Here is a 21,527-nt window from a genome sequence, read left to right on the forward strand (position 1 = left end):
TGCGGTTGCACATGTTGTGAAGCTAATGTCATGCACTCACGCTTCTTGTTTTTGTTTGGTTTACAGTTTCGCGAGCTTCCGAGGCGGGGCGGACTGTGCAGTCGACCCGACACCTGGGAACCAGTGGTCAAAGATCACCGGCTGAGGAAAGAGTGGTGTGGGTCGTGGGCCACTCATACGTGAGGCGTGCTGCAGACGTATTCAAAGCAGGATACATGATTCACATGGCTGGGGAATACGGGTACAGGGTGACCTTCTACGGAAGGGGCGGGCTCTGTATTGACCAGTTCCAAACTTTTATGGAGGGTTTGTTAGGGCGGACAAGGTCACCGCCATCTGTAATCATAGTGCATCTTGGGGGCAATGATTTGGTGACCACTGGTCGACGAGTACTTCTCGAGTTGATACTATCCACAGTAAGTTGGTTGGCGAGGAGGGTTCCGGGGTGCACGATTGCATGGTCCCATATGATTCCACGGAAGGTGTGGCGGGGGGCTAATTCTGTGTCTGCTATAAATCATTCGGTGAAGAAAGTGAATAACAAACTTGGTAGGTTGTTCCGTACAAGTACATTGCATTCTATTCCTCATGGATGTATCAGGGGGGACCAGATGTATCTAGAGGATGGGGTCCATTTGTCCCGGGTGGGGAATACTTTACTCATAGGAGACCTCGTAGCTTGGTTAAGGAGTTTGCAGCCATGACCTTTAAGTAGGAGTTTTTTGTGGGGGGTCCGGATAGCCGGTCAACTATCCGGCCTGTGGCGGTAAGGTCATGATCGGTGAGCAGTAATTGGAAGATCCCTAGAGGTGGGGGCGTCACCCATTATGGATGGGAGCGCCCGGGGGGAGGCGGCCATTGGCCCCTCAAACGGGGAGGCGGTCCCCTCTAAGGATGGGGATGCCGAAAGGGAAGGCGGCCATAGGCCCCTCCCTGGGGAGGAGGGGCTACGGGCCCCTCCTGGGAATTTCCCGGGGCCAGGACATCTGCGACGGCAGATGTGGTAAGTTGTGTGGGGTGGGAGGGGGGTCTACGCTACCTTCTAGACACCTCACACGAGTCCTCGGACGACCACTAAGATGGCGTCGAGTTAACAGGGGGCCCCCGCTAAGACAAGGGAAATTGGAAGTAGGCACAGAGGTACAGTCCTCTGTGCGACCGCCCCTCACAAGTGAGGGGGGAGTTCTGGTATTGGGGATCTGACACCGGTTACGACCTTGCCGTTGGCCCGTAATGTTAGGATGTACAATTTCAATTTTGAGAAATGCATTTGCAGGATGTTTAGTATCGGCTAGGAGAACCTTTGTATTAGAGATGTGTTAAGGTCAGCCAAGAACATCGTAATGTGTAAATGAAATTGTACATGATATGAAACTGTCATTTTAATGTTTTAATTTTGTTTCATATTTTAATAAATACGGCCGGGAGGGTAACTCCCTCCCGCCTTCCAAAAGTTCAGAACCGTTTCCGTCTTCCCATCCTTGGGGATTGTGTTGAGAGGGGGTGGCGGGTATCTCAGCCATATGGAAAGGGGCGACCACTCGGTCCCCCCGAACGTATGGTGGAGTACCCCGATCCCCCCGGGAAGCCATTTTGGGCGGGAGGCGAGTCTCGGCTGGTATGCCCGAAGCGGCGTAGCTGGGGCGCGCCTTTTCCCGCCCAAGAGAGGGTTGTCCTAGACACCGACACCGCTAGCCACGCCCCGGAGGCGGATTGGAGGTGGGTCCACGCCCGCCCGAAGAAGGATAAAAGGAGCGACAAGCCAAGGAAGCATCCTCTTGTTCCTGTGCTCTGAAGCTGCACCTCCCCGTTGCACGTGAGCTCGAGACGGAACGAAGAGCCAATTTTGACCCACCCACCAGCCCCTGATGACAGCGATTTGTTTGAATAAAGTCGAGTGACGTGATATTGTTTCTCTTACAGGTTGTTCTGAATAAAAGTTGGTAATTTGGTATGTAATAAAGTTGATAATTTTTCTTTTTCAGCATGTTATATTCAGCAAAGTAGTTGCAACAGAATTGAACAGTGATGGTCAGTAGAGATTATACTTTGAATTGCTTAATTGTAATTGTCTTTTCTCCTCTTTAGCTTAGATTGTCGTATTTATTTTGGTCGGGCGGTAAGGTCATGATAGGTGAGCAGTAATTGGAAGATCCCTAGAGGTGGGGGCGTCACCCATTATGGATGGGAGCGCCCGGGGGGAGGCGGCCATTGGCCCCTCAAACGGGAAGGCGGTCCCCTCTAAGGATGGGGACGCCGAAAGGGAAGGCGGCCATAGGCCCCTCCCTGGGGAGGAGGGGCTACGGGCCCCTCCTGGGAATTTCCCGGGGCCAGGACATCTGCGACGGCAGATGTGGTAAGTTGTGTGGGGTGGGAGGGGGGTCTACGCTACCTTCTAGACACCTCACACGAGTCCTCGGACGACCACTAAGATGGCGTCGAGTTAACAGGGGGCCCCCGCTAAGACAAGGGAAATTGGAAGTAGGCACAGAGGTACAGTCCTCTGTGCGACCGCCCCTCACAAGTGAGGGGGGAGTTCTGGTATTGGGGATCTGACACCGGTTACGACCTTGCCGTTGGCCCGTAATGTTAGGATGTACAATTTCAATTTTGAGAAATGCATTTGCAGGATGTTTAGTATCGGCTAGGAGAACCTTTGTATTAGAGATGTGTTAAGGTCAGCCAAGAACATCGTAATGTGTAAATGAAATTGTACATGATATGAAACTGTTATTTTAATGTTTTAATTTTGTTTCATATTTTAATAAATACGGCCGGGAGGGTAACTCCCTCCCGCCTTCCAAAAGTTCAGAACCGTTTCCGTCTTCCCATCCTTGGGGATTGTGTTGAGAGGGGGTGGCGGGTATCTCAGCCATATGTCTATAGGAGTGATTCTACACATACAGTTAAATATTTTGTGAGTTACCCCAAATGTTTGTATCCACACTCTGTAGGTATTGTGTCTATAAGAGTGCTGCTACACATTCTCATTACTACCTTTGTGATTCACCCCACATGGTTGTAGCCACACTCTGTAGACAGGTGTCGTGTCTATAAAAGTACTGCTACACATACTTATTTATGTATTTGGGAGTTACCACAAACGGTTGTCACCGCACCTTGTAGACAGGGTTCACGTCTATACTTAGTACTGCTACACATACTAACACCTTTGTGAGTTAACCCAAATGGTTGTAACCACACTCTGCAGACAGGTATTGTGTCTATTGGAGTGCTTCTACACATACTCATAAACGCCTTTGTGAGATACCCCAAATGGTAGTAACTGCACTCTGTAGACAGATATTATGTCTATAGGAGTGATTCTACACATACAGTTAAATATTTTTGTGAGTTACCCCAAATGTTTGTATCCACACTCTGTAGGTATTGTGTCTATAAGAGTGCTGCTACACATACTCATTACTACCTTTGTGATTCACCCCACATGGTTGTAGCCACACTCTGTAGACAGGTGTCGTGTCTATAAAAGTACTGCTACACATACTTATTTATGTATTTGGGAGTTACCACAAACGGTTGTCACCGCACCTTGTAGACAGGGTTCACGTCTATACTTAGTACTGCTACACATACTAACACCTTTGTGAGTTAACCCAAATGGTTGTAACCACACTCTGCAGACAGGTATTGTGTCTATTGGAGTGCTTCTACACATACTCATAAACGCCTTTGTGAGATACCCCAAATGTTTGTATCCGCACTCTGTAGACAGGTACCGTGTCCATATGAGTACGTCTACACATACTTATCAATGCCTTTGTAAATCACCACAAATGGTTGTAACATCACTTTGTAGACAGGCGTTGTGTCTATAGGAGTACTGATACACATATTCAACAATGCCTTTGTGAGTTGTGCCAAATGGTTGTAACCGCACTCCGTCGATAGGTGTAGTGACTGTAGGATTTCTGCTACAAATACTCTTTACTGCCTGTGTGAGTCGCCGCACTCTGTAGACAGGTGTTGTGTCAGAGAGCTGGAGGACAAGAAGCAGACCTACCTCAAAAAGAGGCAAGCACTACATACCTAAATATTTATATTTTGCAATTCTATGGTGCAGTGTATTTCCCTAAGCCCACACCTACCCTGCTCAGAGGCTGCCTCGTGCCTGCTTCCCACGGATTTACGAGCCGATCGCAGATTCATGTCTTCCACCGCATTAATTGCAGTCCAGGCGCCTTGCGCTTCCAGTAAACAGAAGGAGAGAGGGTGATCCCAGGTGACCATTCTGAAGTGTAAATGCGTTTTTACCTGTTACTGGAGGGAGATGATGGCCTGCTCGCGCCATCCTTCTTCTGTGGACAACCTGCGTCTCCCTTTCCGAGAAGTTAATGAGCCAGGCCAAAGACATCAGGAGAGCCAGCGACCCTTGCTGCAAGGCCGGCGTGGAAACAGCCTTTTGGGATGGGCGCTCATGCATCTTTCAGGCCGTGTATGGGGCCTGCACTGCATCTGCAAATAGGATGCACCGTGGAGGGGGCCTCCCGGGCTACCATAACTTACCTTTTCTAGTGAAATAGACTTGTCGGTGAATGCGCCTGCAGCTGTGACCGATGTGCAGTCTGGCAATCACAGGGCTGGATCCGGCCTACTCTTTGTCTCCCGTAACACTTATAAAATCAGTTTGCTTCCAGTCAATAACTCCTGATATTTACACCAAGAAGTGAAACTGTGTGTAGGCTGCACTTTATAAGAGTAAATATTATTAGCTCCACTTTGTAGGTGAAATATTTGAGCTATGTAGATTTTATATAAATGCCACTCACAAACATTACCCAGTTAAAATTAACTTCTAGTAAAAAATCACATATCACTCACATTGAGTCTGGGCGCCTTTAATCTTTCTCCTCTGGAGCTACTACCCTTTGGTGATTCAGGGCCTGATTAGATCTCCGTGAACAGGTTACTCCATTTCAACGGGGACGGATACCCTGTCTGCCAAAATATAAATCCCATTATATCCTATAGATATGTCAGTCACTGTTTCGACGGAGTAACCCATCCGCCAAGCACTGAAACACAAGGTCCTGCATACAGAGAAAACATCTTAAAGGGGCCATCCAGAAACAGGGAAAAACTGTTGTGTTTGTCTGTATCTCAAACAATCACCTACAATATGGCTGAGATACCCGCCACCCCCTCTCAACACAAATCCCCAAGGATGGGAAGACGGAAACGGTTCTGAGCTTTTGGAATGCGGGAGGGAGTTACCCTTCCCGGCCGTATTTATTAAAATATGAAACAAAATTAAAACATTAAAATAACAGTTTCATATCATGTACAATTTCACTTATACAGTACGATGTTCTTGGCTGACCTTAACACATCTCTAATACAAAGGTTCTCCTAGCCGATACTAAACATCCTGCAAATGCATTTCTGAACATTGAAATTGTACATCCTAACGTTACGGGCCAACGGCAAGGTCGTAACCGGTGTCAGCTCCCCAATACCAATTCCCCCCTCACTTGTGAGGGGCGGGCGCACAGAGGACTGTACCTCTGTGCCAACTTCCAATTTCCCTTGCCTTAGCGGGAGCCCCCTGTTAACTCGACGCCATCTTAGTGGTCGTCCGAGGACTCGTGTGAGGTGTCTAGAAGGTAGCGTAGACCCCCCTCCCACCCTACACAACTTACCACACCTGCCGTCGCAGATGTCCGGGCCCCGGGAAATTCCGAGGAGGGGTCCGTATCCCCTCCTACCCAGTGAAGGGGCCTATGGCCGCCTTCCCTTTCGGCGTCCCATCCTTAGATGGGACCGCCTCCCGTTTGAGGGGCCAATGGCCGCCTCCCCCCGGGCGCTCCCATCCGTAATGGGTGACGCCCAAACCTCTAGGGATCTTCCAATTACTGCTCACCGATCATGACCTTACCGCCCGACCAGAAATAAATACGACATTTTAAACTAAGCTAACGAAAAGGAAATTATCACATTCAAACGATTTCACGTAGAACTCTACTGAGCATCACCATTAAACATATTCGCAAACATTTCAGCTAAGAAAACATGTTAAAACGAAAATCATCCTTTATTATACACACATTATAAACTTCATTCCAAGACAACCTGTAAGAGAAACCAACTCTACTGAGCATCATGATTAAACTTATTCGCAAACATTTCTGCTAAGAAAACATGTTAAAAACGAAAATCATCCTTTATTATACACACATTATCAACTTTATTCCAAGACAACCTGTAAGCGAAACCAATTCACGTCAATCAATTTTATTCCAACAAATCGCTGTCAACAGGGGCTGGTGGGTGGGTCAAAATTGGCTCTTCGTTCCGTCTCGAGCTCACTGCAACGCGGGGGTGCAGCTTCAGAGCACAGGAACAAGAGGATGCTTCCTTGGCTTGTCGCTCCTTTTATCCTTCGTCGGGCGGGCGTAGACCCTCCTCCAATCCGCCCCCCGGGCGTGGCTGGCGGTGTTGGTGTCTAGGACAACCCCTTCTTGGGCGGGAAAAGGCGCGCCCCAGCTACGCCACTTCAGGCATACCAGCCGGGACACGCCTCCCGCCCAAAATGGTTTCCCGGGGAGATCGGGGTACTCCACCATACGTTCGGGGGGACCGAGTGGTCGCCCCTTTCCATATGGCTGAGATACCCGCCACCCCCTCTCAACACAAATCCCCAAGGATGGGAAGACGGAAACGGTTCTGAGCTTTTGGAAGGCGGGAGGGAGTTACCCTTCCCGGCCGTATTTATTAAAATATGAAACAAAATTAAAACATTAAAATAACAGTTTCATATCATGTACAATTTTATTTATACAGTACGATGTTCTTGGCTGACCTTAACACATCTCTAATACAAAGGTTCTCCTAGCCGATACTAAACATCCTGCAAATGCATTTCTGAACATTGAAATTGTACATCCTAACGTTACGGGCCAACGGCAAGGTCGTAACCGGTGTCAGATCCCCAATACCAATTCCCCTCACTTGTGAGGGGCGGGCGCACAGAGGACTGTACCTCTGTGCCAACTTCCAATTTCCCTTGCCTTAGCGGGGGCCCCCTGTTAACTCGACGCCATCTTAGTGGTCGTCCGAGGACTCGTGTGAGGTGTCTAGAAGGTAGCGTAGACCCCCCTCCCACCCCACACAACTTACCACACCTGCCGTCGCAGATGTCCGGGCCCCGGGAAATTCCGAGGAGGGGTCCGTATCCCCTCCTACCCAGTGAAGGGGCCTATGGCCGCCTTCCCTTTCGGCGTCCCATCCTTAGATGGGACCGCCTCCCGTTTGAGGGGCCAATGGCCGCCTCCCCCCGGGCGCTCCCATCCGTAATGGGTGACGCCCAAACCTCTAGGGATCTTCCAATTACTGCTCACCGATCATGACCTTACCGCCACAGGCCCGGATAGTTGACCGGCTATCCGGACCCCCCACAAAACTCCTACTTAAAGGTCATGGCTACAAATTCTTCAACCAAGCTATGAAGTCTCCTATGAGTAAATCATTCCCCACCCGGGACAAATGAACCCCGTCCTCCAAATACATCTGATCCCCCCTGATACACCCATGCGGAATAGAATGCAATGTATTCGTACGAAACAATCTACCAAGTTTGTTATTTACTTTCTTCACAGAATGATTTAAAGCAGACACAGAATTAGCCCCCCGCCACACCTTCCGTGGGATCATGTGGGACCATGCAATTGTGCACCCAGGGACCCTCTTTGCCAACCAACTTACAGTGGATAGTATTACCTCGAGAAGCACTCGCCGACCAATGGTCACCAAATCATTGCCCCCAAGATGCACTATGAGTATAGATGGCGGTGACCTCGTCCGCCCTAACAAACCCTCCATAAAAACCTGAAACTGCTCAATACAGAGCCCGCCCCTTCCGTAGAAGGTCACCCTGTACCTGTATTCCCCAGCCATGTGAATCATGTCACCTGCTTTGAATACGTCTGCGGCACGCCTCACGTATGAGTGGCCCACAACCCACACCACTCTGTCCACAGCCGGTGTCCTTTGACCGCTGGTTCCCAGGTGTCGGGTCGACTGCACAGTCTGCCCCGCCTCGTAAGCATGCGAAACTGTAAAACCAAACAAAAACAAGAAGCGTGAGTTCATGATAATAGCTTCACAACATGTGCAACCGCACGTACCGTTTATAACAATTCGAGGACCAACGCCCCAACTGTTTCACTTTATCAACACTCAGACCCCTGGCTGTGGCCTCAGTCGCAGCCCCTATCCTGAAGGAATGGGTCCCAAACTCACACGGGTTTAACCCTGCGGCTGTAATTGCCATCGCAAGCACCCGTTGGAACTGAAACCTCGTCAGCGGGGTGGCATCGGCGTGCCTCAGTAAGCTTCCCCCCCATGCTGCCGCCCTCTGCGCCAAATATTCCTCAACGCAGGCTACCGGGCACATGGGCGATCCGGGAATCCGGCGGACTACTACAATATCGCCGTTTGCTCCTTGATCGGTCTTGGACCTGGCAAACGAGACTACCATTGTTTCCCCTGTAATGCGGATGTGCTCTCGGCACAGTCCCCCCACGTATCCTGCTTATTCCTTGCTACCAGCTCGCTTACCCTCATAGCCCCATGGAATGCTAATGAAAAAGCGGCTCTAAACAGTACTGTCTCATATTGAGATGAACATGTTGCAGGGAGTACTGACATCAACAGGGCCAACCTTTCCAGACCTATCGGGTGCCTGTCGTCCACTCTGCGACCCTCAAGGTGTTTCCACCCTCGCAGCGCCTTCTGAACCACAAAAGACGCTGTGGGGTCCTGGAGACCAGGAGCTCGTGCCATGAAAGAAATAGCGGCCCGGTGCCTCTGTGCCGTGGCTACTGATTTGCCTGCCTGACGTAAGGATAACAGAAACTTCAGGACATACTCCTCTTGGCCCCATAGCTCCCCCCCAGCAGAACCCAAAAAGGACCAATAGGAACGGAACGCCCCTTCGTATGCCTTCCTTGTTCTGGGAGCTAGACTCTCTCCCACGAGGTCTTGTAGTCCGGGGCACCGAGAGACCAGAGAGCTTCGGGAAAAGGTGCCGCCACCGGGTCCGCTGAGGGTAGGAAACCCCAGAAGGCCTGCATACGCGAACGAGAAAGCGCATCAGCTGCCTGATTTAACACCCCTGGCACATGTTTTGCCCTAAAGTGGACGTTTAGCCTCATACACAGTAAAACAATTTCCTTCAGCAATCTCAAGATCCATCTGCAGCGGGCAGCCTGACTATTGATACACTCAACAACGGTCATATTATCAGACCAGAACACCACAGCGCGGTCACGAAATCCCTTGGGCCATGTTTTCAAGGCCACCAGAATAGGGAAAAGCTCAAGAAATCCTATGTTACCTGTGAGCCCATTCTCGTGCCACCATGCCGGCCAGGTTTGTGCTGACCAGTGATTACCAAAAATGGCGCCAAATCCAACACTCCCTGCTGAGTCTGTCCACAACCCCAACTCCTCCGAGGAGACCCCGGGTTTGCTCCACACGACCCGACCGTTGAAATCTGCCAGAAATGCCAACCATATGAGCATGTCCTGCCGGACCTCAGCCGAGAGCCTTGTGCGGTGGTGGCCTTCCTTAAGGCCAACCATGGGCTGCGCAATCGCGCGGGAAAATGGGCGCGCCATTGGGATCACTCTCAGGGCAAAATTCAGTTGACCCACGACCTGCTGTAACTGATGTAATCTCACTTTGGTCGCGCTAATACATGCTTTAAGCGATGCCTCGAATTTCGCCACCTTTTCCTTGGGCAAGCGGAAGCACCCCTCTTCGGAATCGAGCTCTATTCCAAGAAACTCGAGCGAAGTAGACGGCCCCACTGTCTTACCGGGTGCCAATGGCACGCCAAAGCGCCTCATGAGATCACAAAATTCATTCAAAGCTCGTGCACACTCTATGTCCCCAGCTGCCCCCAGGAACAGAAAATCATCAAGATAATGCATCACATGAGTAAACCCTGTTATTCTTGTGAATGCCCATTGCAAAAAACAACTGAATCCTTCAAAATAAGCACAAGAGATGGAGCAACCCATTGGCATACATTTATCCATGTAATAGCGACCCTGAAACATGAAACCAAGGAGACGCTGATCGTCTGGGTGTACCGGGAGCAACCGGAACGCTGACTCGATATCTGATTTAGCCATCAGCGCTCCGGGCCCTAGGCGATTCAAAATGGCGACGGCCTCATCGAAAGATGCGTACCGCACCGAACAAACTCCCGGGTCAATCGCATCGTTCACCGAAAGTCCCCTTGGAGCTCACAAATTATGTATCAACCTGAATTCCCCCGGATCTTTTTTGGGGACTACACCGAGGGGTGAACAAACAAAATTAGCAACTGGCGGGTTATCATATGGTCCAGCAACCCGACCTCGGGCCACCTCTTTACCAATCTTTGCTTGCACCACCGCTGCATTCTGCTGCACCGATAGTTGATTCTTACATTGTGCTTCACCCTGAAAATCCCCCGCCGGGATGCGGAAACCATATGAGAAACCATCTCGCAACACCCCAGCGGAGATATGATCTGGGTATTCGTTTAGCCAAGGGATCATTGCCATGATATCAACCGGGGTCGGTAGCGGCGCCCCCTGGACCATTTCAGACCTGTTTGGCGCTACCCCTACTCCCCGTATCACTAGTCTTGGCTCTGCACGTATTCTCCGGATGGGAGGACTGGCCACACCCCGAACATTCGTGCCTGAATTTACAAGAACCCTGAGGCCTAGTACATTTGCCCCTGTTAAAGCTCCAACAGACCCCTTTTTTCCCTGTGCTGCCGCTAGTCCTTGAGTTCCGGTCATTGCTGGAACTTGCTCTAAAGGGCGTCCCTGACGAATGGCGGGAATACCCGGCCATCTCACCCCCCAATGCTGGTGACTTCCCCATTTCCATATTTTGCCATGAAATGGAGTCAAAACAATCCCATGTCAGGGATGAATCATGTTCCTTGGATTTACGAAATATATTATCATAGGCAAACCATTGATTTCCTCCATACGTTTCATAAAAACCCATGATACGTGTCTGATACACAGCCAATTCCCCCAACAAATCGGGCCTACGTTCTCCCATATTTGCAGTGAACATTCCGAACGCTCTGCCCCAATTGCCTATCGATTCATCGACTCTAAAACCGGCCATCCTGGCTCGCCACACACTTGGATGCAAAAACTCTTTCTGGTTTTTTACATGCTCGATTTCGTAGTGATCGGTCAACAAGGAAAATATGTTTATATATTTATCTGCCCATATCCTCTCCTTCACCTCCTTCGGGATATGCTGCAAAATTTTTTCCCTCCTCGAAGGTACCGATCCCTCCCCAACCATCGGCAATGGCTTACCTGAAGCTGCCGCTGTAACTGTCGACCCCGCCGTACCAACGCCTGATCCTGGTTGACCCACGGGCGCCTGCGGGGAAACAAAAGGACAAGGTGGTTTTGCGGCCTCCCGTGATTGCCGCAACTGCCTCATTAATTGCTTGGCCTCCTCGGCCGTGTCTCCTGGAGCAACGGAACCCACGCTGTTACTACCCAACCATGCCGCCAGCTGGGCGGCCAACTCCGGGGGCATGTCCCCCTCGTTCACCGGGGTAACCACCACAGGGATCGGCTGCCCCTCGACGGGAACCGGCACGGGAGCCTCCACCGGTCTGGGAGGGCTCGCCGGGGGAGCCTCCGGAACTGGGACCTCGTCTTCATTTGCCCCGTTCCTGGCCCTCTTTCTTCTCCCGGCAGGGACCGCCCCTGGGATGGTTCTTTTTGGTCGTCCTGTACCATCCCTGGCCGCCATTTTCCTCTTCATCTCCGCCATGTCTTTCATCAGCATACGGAGCATTTGGTCGGTGCTAACTTTCTTTGCGACCCTTTTGCCCGGCATTCTCCTCACGTATAAGGAAGGTCCTGGACAAGACTTGCAGCGCTAGAAGAGAAAAAAGAGAAATTACAAATTTCAAAATTGGCTCTTCGTTCCGTCTCGAGCTCACGTGCAACGCGGGGGTGCAGCTTCAGAGCACAGGAACAAGAGGATGCTTCCTTGGCTTGTCGCTCCTTTTATCCTTCGTCGGGCGGGCGTAGACCCTCCTCCAATCCGCCCCCCGGGCGTGGCTGGCGGTGTTGGTGTCTAGGACAACCCCTTCTTGGGGGGGAAAAGGCGCGCCCCAGCTACGCCGCTTCGGGCATACCAGCCGGGACACGCCTCCCGCCCAAAATGGTTTCCCGGGGAGATCGGGGTACTCCACCATACGTTCGGGGGGACCGAGTGGTCGCCCCTTTCCACAAGCGTTCTGGAATGTATGGTTGTTTGATGAGGTCAGCTGAGGTTCTGAGATGTATTGTGACCTTGTTCAGCCAATGGCCCCTTTAATGGACAGACAAACCATGTGACATCTGTGCTAGAACCACTCAATGCAACACCATTGTTAACATTACCTCAATGGAGCTCACCTATTCAGTAAGTCATTCACTCAAAGAACCAATCAGAGAAGCTTCTGCACCCTCTGTAACAACTAAGCATGGGCGGAAAATCCGTTCCGGTCGCGGATTTTCGGTAAATTCGCAATCCGCGAGATTTGCGAATTTCCCGCAAAATCCGCGAACGGAAATCCGCAAACGAGGATTGGGTCAAACGTTCAAGCTGACTTTTGTAACTCTTTTAGAATGGCGCCGGCAAGCTGCCAGAGCCATTCTAAAATAGTTACAAAAGTCAGCTTCAACAGGAAGCTCTAATAGATAAAGTAAAGCAGGTGCTGCTCAAATTCAGTTACACAATCATTAATCACCCCCAAACTTGGGGTGATTGATGATTGTGTAACTTAATTTGACCTTCAACTGGAGCACCTGCTTTACTTTATCTATTAGTGCTTCCTGTTGAAGCTATTTCTAGCGATTTTAGAATGGCGCTGGCAGCTTGCCGGCACCATTCTAAGTGGGGCTGAGGGCAGAAGGGCACAAAAGTGGGACAGAGGGCAGAAGGGGACAAAAAATGAGTGGGGCAGAGTGCAGAAGGGCACAGAATAAAAAGTGGTACAGAGGGCGGATGGGCATAAAAAACAAGAGGGTGGCAGTGATTAGGCAGACAACCCCCCCGCGAAATTGCATAGCGCCTCGCGAACACCCGCGAACACACAAAGCGCCTCGCGAACACCCGCGAACACGCAAAAACAAAAAAATCCGCGAATTCACGAGAATTCGCGAATATTGCGGATTGCCAATTCGCAAATCCGCAAATTCGTGAATTGCCAATTCGCAAAATTCGCCCATGCTTAGTAACAACATTCATGACATTCAAGCAACTACTGATGAATTCCCAGTAATAACTTGGCCAAAAATTAACCTCTTCTCTTGGGTCTTTAATCCTTCTGATGAAAACTGACAGTGTACTGGGCAGGTCATCAACCCATCAAGGCTACACCAAGACGTAAACCTCATCCTATCAGCTACCACAGATTTGATTACTCTCGCCTCCTCCACATCCGAATCCATTTGACAAAGTTCTGTGTTCTTCCAAATATATCAGCGTTATCTACAACTATCATTAAAAACACCACCGTCATTGACAGTTAGAGATCTCTGTGACCAACTACTTCCACTGCGATCCTAACCCTCAAGATGTTGAAAGCAAGTACACCTGTGGCCTTTCTAGCACTCCTGAGATCTGATGTTGGAAATCAGGATTATTTGCTGCTTAAGTGGTTCGGACAGCATGCTACTTTTTATTTTTACTAGATCAATTACTTTTTGTGGTTGGGTCAGATGATTGCTTGTGCACTTTTGTTTCGCGTGGCTAGTAGTGTGTTACAAAAACTCCCAATTAAATAAAAAATAAAATAAAGTTTAAAAAGGTGGCCTGCAAAACAAATACTTGTACCTCATGGAAGCGTATCATGGAATGTTAGGGACTTTTTTCCAGTTAAAGGACAGGACATTATGTGTATCCTTTGCAAAAAAAGCTATATTATCGCTTTCATTCAGGAGTCAGACTTATCTATTAGTGAATATACCAAGATGTGGATCAGTTACTGAAGCTACTTGTAATCCAACTGCTGGTGAAAAAAATGCTATTGTATTTTGATTGAGAAAAAAGTTGAAATCTCGAATACGCTCACAAATTTCAGATATTTTAATTCATATGCATGAAATTATCAAAACTTTCATCTGACAGTGATCATTACGTTTTGCGAATAGAGTCTAATTTTGTAAATGCTAGATATTTCAAAAAATCTGAAAAGGTGTGACTAGAAATGGTACATAGAAATAAGGTCAAAACTCATGGTAACACAATAAATATACATTTTATTTGCACTCAAATCATTTTCACAGAAAGAATATTTGTATTTGCATGACGATCTGTTAAATGGCATTGATAAAATTGGACTAAATATTGAGTCAGGTTATGGACATATTAATTAACTTTTAGTTAATTGGGTTAGTAATCCTCATTTAAACCATTAGAAATTCCATACAGCGTTCTCAAAGGACGTGGGTCTTCTTGAAGTTGTTTAAGAATTTACAGAACACTACTGTAGCCTCAATTCTGTCAAAATATTTACTTATCTGCCATTTCTGTACTGTAAACATACCAATGGGTGTTATAGTGCTTTACAGTTAAAAGCGATGTTTCCTCTATTTTTCAAATTGTGTAACAGTCAGTGTTTAATTTGAGCTGGAACTGGCGCTGCCCTTAATTCTCACCACCAGCACCTATGAGAGACTGCCACCTGGTGGCGCTGTCTGTCTGATTTAGGGATGAGTACAACAGCAGTTGTTTATTATTTCAGTATACATTAAAAATTACTAATACATACATACTTACGCTCTTTTGAAATAATGCTGAAATATAAGGTAACAGGTCTGGGGGCAGATGTATCAAGATTCCATTTTGCGATTTCTAAATAGCGATTTTTAAGGAATTGCTATTTAAAAATCGCAAAATGGGATTCTTAATCCTCCTTATTTGCGAACTCGCAATTTGCGAATTTGCAATTAAGGAATAATTTCCCATTCATTCCTATGGGCCAGGAGGCCCATAGGAATGATTGTGAAATTATTCTCAATTTGCGATCGCAATTTGCTAATCGCAAATTGAAAATAATTTCAAGGGTGCAGGGGTGTCTCAAGGACACCCTGCTGCATCCCTGAAATGTACATGTGTGTGCATATGGCGCACATACGTGCCCTATGGGCATGTGTGTGCGTCACATGCCACCTTCAAAAATGCCAAATTATGCATTTTTAAAAGAGTTCGCAAATAAACATCAACTCCAAGTTGGTGTTAATTTGCGATTTCTTAACCAAAATTCGCAATTGAAAAATGCTACATACATAGCATTTAAGGAATCGCAAAATTGTGATTCCTTATATGCTATGGCAAAATAAGGAATCGCAAATTTTTGCGATTCCTTAATTTGCAAATTTTTGATGCATGCCAAAACATGCAAATATACAGTTTGCGATTCGCAAACGGCTTGATACATCTAGGCCCTGGTCTGTTAGCATATTGAGAGCAGGACACCGGCACCTCTACTATTTAACAGCATTTCTAAACCTGGTTACAGAGGCATAGAAAATATGGAAATGTGAAACTTCCTGCTCATATCCTGCATAAATTGCAAAGCCACTGGATCAGTGGTCTGCCTTCAGCCCATACTGGGTAGGAAATCTCAGGTGGGATGCTTCACTGGCTTCAAGCTGCACAGCAAGTACAAGTTATTAAGTTTCATTTATGGGGAGCACCTCTCTGGCTCACATCACAACGGCATCTAAACAATCTCATCAATTGCCTTTCCTGTCTTCACATAGCTGAAACACCTCCTTTTCTAAAAAGTTATCGAATGCACTGCCAGATTGTATTTGCCGCAATTCTTCCTCTCTCAGTGTGAGAAAAATCTGAAAACTTCGCCCTTCCACGGATACATCTCCATCTGCCACAATCCTAGCTCCAGGAAAACTTCAGCTGTTACTTGGCGCTTTACGAATAACTGGAGCATCACCACCGTCCTTTGGCCAGACATGTTTCTGCCAGGGCAAAGACCTACAAAATACTAAATAAACAGTGGCGGCATGTGGTTTCCACTGCACTGTAAGTTTTGCATTTCAATAATCCTTTTTGTGTTTTTTAATAGAAGCAACGCGGAAGTTTTGTCGTAACGTAAGTAAATAATCCATCTAAAAAATGCGATGCACGTGGAACAGCACTACTGCCCATGTTCCCTCCATTATCCCTGCCCTGCTGCACGCTGTGCTCTTTCCATCATCCATCGTGTTTCCTTTACAAATGTTTAAAGTTCATAGATGACACTGACAAGTTGGCCTGGAAAATGCACTTGTAAATCCAAAATATGAAACTGCCTTTGTTTCTGACCAGTTTTAAAATAAGTAATGCTGCTTTTAATACACTGACATTACTCCACAGCGTCTGATTATATTTAAAAAGAAGGGAATGCAGCCTATTCCTAAATTGTTTATCGGCGTGTACTGACGAAAGACAAATGATGGAAGCATTTCAGTGCACAGGTCTGGCTCTAGCGCTGGGGGCGCCCAGTGCGTCAATCATTTTTGGTGAACCGCCTCCCCAATGACCACTTCCTCGGATTCCATCACAACCGCCAGGCAAAAGTGCCCCTCATCTCTCCACACCCCCGCTCTCACATACACTTCATTTGTTTGAAAGCACTGTGAAGGCTGGCTTTACTAATACGAATGCATATCTACCCAAACCCCAAACCACCCTTTTTAGCAACATTAGGACTAGATAATGTAAGACTGGGGGGGGGGGACAACATAACTTCCTGACCTATTTTATGCAGTTTGCATGGAGCTCTTTGATGGCAGTTCGCAACAGTCACTGTTCTATACTAGAGTTGTATCTTATGAACTGCAGTAACAAAAGGATCTCTGTGACAAAAGCAGTAATCCACTCAGCTATCCACATAAAATACAGATCTGTGATCTGCAGGATACGCCTTCTTTGCAGCAGGCATATTAACCCTCTGCACTACTTTATGGCTCGTCAAAATTGCCCCTAGACAAGAGTCTGATTGCTCTCTCTAGCCAGAACATTAATCACAAGAGTTATCTTGACATTTTTATTGCTGACTGAAAGCTGGAAGCACAAGGAACGCTGCAGCAGGTGCTTTAAATCCTATGTTATTGCCAAACACAGCACCACCGCCCTGTCAGTGCACACTCCAAATGTCTCTGTGCACGGCATTAAGAGTCAAGGTGGGCGGCACCACATGTGCAAGGCTAATAGGAACTGTGGGTAAAAGACCAAGGGGTTTATTTGTTCGGACTTCGCGCTGGTGCAAAGACACATAAACCAGTGCAAAATCCAGCCACGGCTCGTGCAGGGCGTTACGCCGGGCAGTGACATCAGGCAGAGGAGGGGCAGGGTGGGGGGTTGTAAAATGCGGGATATGGACGATGTCAGGTAAGTACCGAAAAAATTTTTTAAAAAAATTTGTTGCCGCGCTGCATCACATTTGGCGATGCAGCGTGGGCAACACAATTATTATTTTATTTTTTTCGGTATTTACCTGACATCGTCCATATCCCGCATTTTACAACCCCCCACCCTGCCCCTCCTCTGCCTGACATCACCGCCCGGCGTAACGCCCTGCACGAGCCGTGGCTGGCAAAATCTTGTTAAAGTATTTACTTTCTAGTGCAAAATCTATTTTTTTCTGCAATGTAAAGTTGACCTAAATGTAATACAAAGAGTGCTTTGCTCCGCTTTGAGTTTGTGTCAAAGGGGCGTCCCATGGGCGGCTATGGAGATTCCAACACTACCAATCATCGTTTCTGGCACAAAGATCTATCTACTAAAATTGTTAAACAGAGTACTAGGCAGCCTATTTATGCACCAGAGGTGGGCCAAGAACTTCCATGCCATATCTGATAGATATGGCCCAGTGATGCATTCTCCCTCTAGCTAGCACAGCAACTTTGCTGCACTTAAGCGCACTTAAAAATATTAACTCTGCCCCCAAGCTGCATTAATGTTCACACCATTGAGGCTGCACTTGCAATGAGATATATTCCTGTATTGTTGCTCTGTAAAGAAATGATTATGTGGGTTACAAGCAATGCCATTTGGAAATAAAGGACTTTGAATATCTGTCACAAGCTTTTTTGATAACTTTATTTAACACGAATTTGAGTAGTGTGAAGTCTAACCTGTAACCTGCAGGAAGAGCTCAGCTGTTTTTCTTGAACAGTAAATGTAATCCAAACCAGTGTTTTAAATGGGCCGGTACTCACCGGTACTGAGTACCGGCACTTCTGAATTTTAGGGCCCTCAGTACCGGCACTTCTCATATGCCACGGGAGAGTACCGGTACCCTAATAGTTGGCACTGCAGCCTCCTGTTGTTTATCTCCTCTAACACAGGTTAGATGCCGCTCTGCCTCTCAGGAACTCGTAAGGGCGCCAAGCCTCCTGCAGTCGCTGCTGGAGATTTCAGCAGCATGCATGTGAATGGCCTGAGACTGCAGGGGTTTAAGAGGGCTTGCTGTGCGTTACGCTGTGCTTAATAGTGCAGGTGTTTATCTTTCCGAGGTCGATAATTGGCTTAAGTGACTAAAACCCACAGCAAAACTCAGGCTGCAGAGCCAGTACTTTGCATTACTTTAAATGGAACTGAATATGCAAATAAGGCAGTTTCCTTTAAGATCCTGGTAATTGTTTAAAATGTATTTAAACAACTGTCTGGCGATCCATCGGGTGTGAGGGCAGTTAAACGCATTAATCATTAAGAAGGGCAGCAACCAGGGAGGGAGGTGAAAGTGTGGAAGATCATCAGAAGATTCTTCGGAGCATATGCTTTATAGAAATATAAGGCGTAACAGGGAGGGGTGAGAGATGCAATGGTGTGATAAGTAATTTTTAAAACAAACAGAACACCCTGCGCATAAGCCTCAGCCTGCTCCCCAATGCCTTTAGATCCTCTTTGCAGCAGGTTTGTGGAATCAAAGTGTGCAGGCTTTCATAACAAATTTAATAAGCAAATCATGCCAGCTGCAGCCAAGGAACATTTTTGTAAAGTCATAAATCTGGTGCATTCCTTAACTTTCATTTTCCAGACGGCAAATTTAGGGGATGAGTACAGCATGTCGGGGAGAACAGGAGACTTGTGTGTGTGCCTGTTTTCTGTGAGGGAAAAGGGAGATAATCAGGACACTCAGTAGATTTTAGAGGGAGAATGCTTGTGTACATCTGCTTGTTTCTGTGTTTGTGTGTGTGCGTGCGCACGCTTAAGTGTATCTAGTATTGTGCCAAACACCAACAAATAACAGTATGGCATTAAGAAGCAGCAAATATTACAAAACATGGAACTGGTCACATATCATTCAATTTGGGTTTCATTTTGTGTAATGAGTTAACCTGTTTCGTTTATATAAACACATTCTCATGTGTTTTTCATAGTTTCTGCAATTGATATAGAAGTCATTATGTATCATCATATGTCACCGTAAGCCCCGCCCACTAGCCACGCCTCTAGCTTATATTAATGAGTACCTACACTTATTATTTTCTTTTTAAAGCACTGATCCAAACCAATTAAATACAGTTTCGTAATGGAGGAAGACAACGCAAATCATTTCATATTGTGATACTGAAACAGCATTAATCATTTAAATTGGTTGCATCTAGTCATAATAAGTAATTAATATAGAAAAATAAGGCATAGAGCCATTGCCTTGTGTGCATGAAAGCTTAAACATACATTTATTTTATCCTTTACAATTTAGATGCAAGTAGTAAACCCGCAGCTTGCAAATATCAGCCAATTAAGGTTGATGGTTGCTTTCCCATGCCTAGTTTGCCTGCCTAGAACACCACAAATTCTTCGTTTGTAGGTTTCTCTGACAGACTAAGGACACCACAGCCAATTTAACAGTGTAGCAAACATGGCTGCCTCTATTAATGCAACATAATATTGTCAGTGCTTCCCTGCAGCTTAATAAATCGGCGCACACTAATGTTATCAGTCACTGCAAACCACATGAGCCCTAGAAGGAGCTCTTCCTACTGGCTCTGAAACATGTATGTAGTGTGTATATTATATTTATGGGGCTCTTACATGGTGCAAGCAATGGTCACCGAGCAATCGAGTGCTGAACATTGTAGCCCCACTAGAGAATGTTTTTTTTTTTAAGTTTGATTTATTGAGGAATAAAAGGGGAAAGGAAGGGAAGGGGAAGGAAAGAGAAGAATTACAATAAGCAGGTGGCAGAAATAAACATTAAAGTAAAAACTTCAGAAAAATAGGCATTACAAGCATAAGAAAGTGTGAACATATCATATAGGTGGGAATACATGAAGCAAAAATACAATATATATGAATACTAGAGAATGATTTGAGATTGTGTACAAAGCCTATGGGAGGTTCGCTTTGGAGGAATCCATTTCCATATGGCTTTTGATGTCAAGGAGTGAAGGACCGACCCTGTCTCTGGTGGGATCTTCTTCCAGATCCTTGGCACAAACCTGAAGAAGACCTGTTTTCTGGTCCTTCCCTTATTGCATCTTTCGACTTTGAGTCTGATTATGTGTTGTGAGTATTTCACCGGCCTTGTGAGATGGTGATTTTTTTCTGCAATGATGGTTGGTGTGTTGTTTGTTACAGTGTGTGTGATGAATCTAATCTTGAATATGTTGTGGATCTGCTTGGACAGCCAATACCACTTTGTTGGGATAATGTTGTGTGCAGGATGTTGTTCACAGGAGTCAGGTAAACACTGGATTTGCCTTTCAAGAGGTCCATGATTCAAAATCTGGTTTCAATGGGAATCTTTCGATTCTGCTCTAGTGCGATAGCTGATAATAGGGAATATGACTCTTAAAGATGATGTGCGTCTTGAAGCTGAGCTCCCCGTTGACAATAAATCCTAGCAGTAATATGATTTATTATTCAATTCGGTTTTATCTTGGGAGGTCGTTTCTGGTCTGGATTCGTTTATGGCTGGTGGCTAAGAGAAGAAAATAAGACTTTTGTGGGATTGAATTTGGAGTAGGTTATTGACATCCAGGTCGATGCAGTTAATTCACATTTTTATTATACTTAATTTAAACTATTACACGTAATACATTAAATTATGATATTACTGCATGTTTAAAAGAACAATTTATCAAGCAAATAAAAAAGGCTGCATCTAATGAGTTTGTTTAGCATCTAAGGCAGTTAAAATGAGTTACTTTCTGGTCGACAACATACGCCCCGATTACGATTCTGGTGTTCCATGGACTACCAGATTTACAGGAGCATGGCGATGGCGGTGGCGGTGGCGGTCTCAGGACTGCCCTATTATGAGTCGGGTGGTCAGACTGCCACAGCCCTGCTGCAGTGTTGCAGCAATCAAGAGGCAGTAATTTGCTTGACGGGACCGCCGCGGTTCTACCAAGCATATTTCGAGTTTCCTCTCCACTGGCGGTGCCATGGAGGTTCCTCCTCCATAAACACAGTGGCAGAGAGGAAAGAAAGGGGGCCCTGCAGGGCCCCCTGTGCCTCCTCTG

The sequence above is a fragment of the Lissotriton vulgaris genome, chromosome 10 (genome assembly GCF_964263255.1).
Source record: "Lissotriton vulgaris chromosome 10, aLisVul1.2, whole genome shotgun sequence".
NCBI lineage: Eukaryota > Metazoa > Chordata > Amphibia > Caudata > Salamandridae > Lissotriton > Lissotriton vulgaris.